This window comes from Uranotaenia lowii, chromosome 2 (assembly GCF_029784155.1).
Source record: "Uranotaenia lowii strain MFRU-FL chromosome 2, ASM2978415v1, whole genome shotgun sequence".
Taxonomy (NCBI): domain Eukaryota; kingdom Metazoa; phylum Arthropoda; class Insecta; order Diptera; family Culicidae; genus Uranotaenia; species Uranotaenia lowii.
In genome coordinates this window covers 347,269,767-347,273,584 of record NC_073692.1, presented here as the reverse complement: position 1 = coordinate 347,273,584, position 3,818 = coordinate 347,269,767, and the positions used below count along the sequence as shown (strand labels likewise).

General features: G+C 31.9%; 1 non-coding gene across 1 annotated transcript; it reads right to left on the bottom strand.

The window, feature by feature from the left end:
* Positions 1-555: 555 nt before the first annotated feature.
* On the bottom strand, positions 556-627 carry Trnap-ugg (transfer RNA proline (anticodon UGG)). The gene has a single exon. It is a non-coding gene; the product is annotated as a tRNA-Pro (tRNA).
* Between the last annotated feature and the right edge of the window lie 3,191 nt (positions 628-3,818).

Sequence of the window (3,818 nt, the reverse complement as noted above, 5' to 3'; positions counted from 1 at the left end):
ATGTGTCACCTTTGTGTCAATATGAACAAATCAACATAGATACGAATCTATAATTGGGACATATTTCAGAACCAATATTGTATGTTTTAACATTTTTTTGCCTGCTTTACGCAAATAAACTACAAGTAAGCAAACTATAATTTTTTTAGCTATTGTTATGTTGATAAAGCTGACGAGGAGTTTAAGTGTGTGAGATATTCAAGCTGCAAATCTTTCAATAAATGAGTAACCTAAGCTGAAAATTTTCATTGAATCCTGCAGATAAGATAATTAACTATAAATAAATTTCTTAAAAGATATAAACCTCCCGTCTATTTATGAGAAATACATGATTATTAAAAAACCACCATTTAAAGGGTCCAAAGTAGAGCAACTTACTTTACTAATGCATTGATCGGATGTCAAAATGCTGTCATTTTGATAGATTTTGTTTGATGGTTAAAATAATTAAATAAATAAGGAAATAAAACCGATTTAAAAATTTATATCTGATGAAGGAAAGATGAGCTTGACTGTTAACTTTTTGACTTCTTATGAAGTTAAAAAAAAGTTATGGGGCTCAACCGGGATTTGAACCCGGGACCTCTCGCACCCAAAGCGAGAATCATACCCCTAGACCATTGAGCCACCTGCGGATAAATTATTTAACCTTATTTTTTTTAGGAAAAAAAATCACAGGTTAAATGAAACCAATGCGATAGCCTCATCGTGATCCAAGTTTATACGTTAAAAAAAAACTTTAAAATTTAATCATACAGTCAATTGGTTTTATTGTACCTTTATTGAAACGTAGAAACAGAAATAAATTGTTGCACACAGCTGCGTCACAACGTCGATTTGGCAGCAGCACGGCGAAATGATAAAACGATGGTAAGTTGGTTGAACTGAATTTTCGAAGATATATCAACTTTAACGAAATACATTGCAAATATTTTATCACCTACATACAATTTTTCATTAGACCGTTTCATGTTAGCATGATTTTTCTAACATTTTGTTAAATGGTAGCCCCACTCCCGCTTGGTGAAAAAAATGACTTTCTGAAAGTTACAGCTCAATTGGTTGAAGCACGAGCTGGCGCAATTGTATAAAAATTCTTGGTAAAATGTATGTAAATCAATATTCTTTCATTCTTTATGTTCTTGAATATTCCTTTAATATGCTGTATTGCTCAAAATTGCTGAATGTGTAGATCAAACAATGAGGTACAAGTTTGTTGAAGAGAGATATTCGCAATTGAAGGTGTGGTGTTGTGTGTTTTCGCATTTCGTTGATATTTCGTTAATGGTATAAGAGTGCATTACACTAGTTGATCAAATTTAAAAAAAGTCGTAAATTTATCAACTGACCCTCGTTTCTTATGTAAAATTAGGCCCTGAATTTCAAAATTCTTTTAACGAATAGTCACCGTTGATTATAATTGTATGCTAGTTTTAATGGCATTGCGGTGAACGTTACTACGAAAATTCTTTATAGAAGAATTACAGACTGAAAATTAAATGACGGATAGATAAAGCAGAGGCTTAGAAGGAGAAAAATCTATAAAGAATTTTCGTCGTAACGTTCACCGCAATGCCATTAAAACTAGCATAAAACTATAATCAACCGTGACTATTCGTTAAAAGAATAAAAATTATTTGGCTTTGGGGGGTTCAAATAAGGGCTAAATATTTCAAAAAATACAGTTCATAAAATAAAAAGTTGTCAGAAGTAGGGACGTTTACGGTACTTGCGTGAAAACAATAAGTAGCGCTGCCGATAAAAACGGAATCCGAAAAACAACACATCGCTTGAACTGGTTCAGCAATAGGAAAGCTTCACCAGAGCCATGCGGTCTAGACTTTTTGTCCGATTGGGAAGCACGTGCTTTACCAATCCATCGGGTTGGATGTATGGGTAAACGTTATTGCGCTTCTCGCTATAACTTCTCTCAGCCATTCAACTGATGTGGGACAAAGGGTCTAGAACGCACCTTTGAAGCTTTCCATAAAATATGCTCTTGGCTCATTTTCAACATCTGTAAATTTTCTCCTACTAAGCATCTGCTTTATCTATCCGTCATTTAATTTTCAGTTTGTAATTCTTCTATAAAGAATTTTCGACGTAACGTTCACCGCAATGCCATTAAAACTAGCATAAAATTGAATTTCAAAATGCAATTTAAATCATTTTAAGAAGAACAGAGTTTTAGTTTTGCGCTCAAAATATGACATTAAGGGGGGGGTAGGGTCTAACGGGTATAAAAAAAACACCATTTTCACGATTTTTTCTAGAGCTATCGTTCAATCAAATGCATTCAAATTTTTTGCATTATACAAAGCATTGTTAAAAGAACATTTAGTAATTTTTTCTTAGAAAAATATTGAAAAATAAGCCGGTGACGGAGCATTTTCGAGGATGCCTTTTAGAAAACAGGATTTGCGGTGGACACTGTATCTCAGCACAGAATCATCTGAATTAAAAAAGTCAGAGCAAAATATTTTTAATAGATGTTTTTCTGGACCCCAACGTTTTTATTTAACTTAAAAATTTTTTTATGAAATTTTTGTGGCTGTTTGAAGTAAAAACTACGATTTTTCACTTAAAAATCCGTCATTTTTCACCTCTAAAATCTCCCCAAAGTAAAAAAATCAAAAAAGAAAAACGTTGGGGTCTGGTATTTTATATGTAGAAAATATGTTCCAAATTTGAAAAGAATCGGATAAGTAGTTTTCAAATGACGATGTCCACGGACTTTAAAAATGTGCTTTCGAGAAAAGCGCGTTTGAAGTTTCTGCTCTTGCTTTCTTGCAGTAGTAGATAGGAGGAGATAAAGGCCTATAACTTCAACAGTTTTGCTTCAATTGTCTTGAAAATTTGACACAACATTCTTGAAATGTTTTACAATAAGAAAATAAAAAAATAAAAAAATCGATTTTTTGAAAGTGTTAGACCCTACCCCCCCCCCCCCCTTAACATACCATCAATTGGAATTTTTTTCCTCATATTGAAGGTTAGTCAAACTTCATAATTCAACAGATAATGATTGAAAACATTGTGATTTCTTCGTTTGAAATTGATTTTAAATGTTCACAAAATCAAAATTTTGAAATGTTAAAATCTAGTTTGAAACCGCTGCTAAATTTTTTTTTCTGAAATGTATTATATGTTTTCGATCTAAAATCTTCATACATCAGCAATATCGTAAATCGTACTCGAAAGTGACTCAAATAAATGATAGCAGGTTTATCCACATTAAATATGAAGAGAAACGATTTCAAATTGTTGACGTTTTGCCCGAGATATTTGGATTTTCGTACCAGTACTTTGTAATTTTTACAAACTATACAGTAAAAACACTTTTGTAATTGAAAAGTAACAGCTAAGTTTCGCTAAATGGAACTCCGAAAATATTGTGCCTGTGTAAAACTTCCAAACGTGATTTTTTACATAAAATCTTTTAGATTTATCATCCAATTTAATTTTGTTTTATGTACAATTTCAGATTTCAATAGAATTGAATCGATAAATTTCTAAAACTTTAGGAATACAAAATTTAAAAAAAAATCCTTTAAATTGTTTATAAAATCATGATATTTTTTCAAAACCACGCACCACTGAGCGTTACCAAGAATAAAACATAAATATCTATGTGTTGCAATTTAAAAAAGAGATTTTTGTCGTGACCTTCCTTTTTTATGTCTGTTTCATTAAACATTTTTCACTATAATCAGGATCAAGATTTGGAATCAAGTAAGGATCCAAGTTCAAGTTCGAGAATCGAGTTCTGGATCAGTATTCAGATCCTGATCCGGATTTTTTACCGGATCAGGATCTGA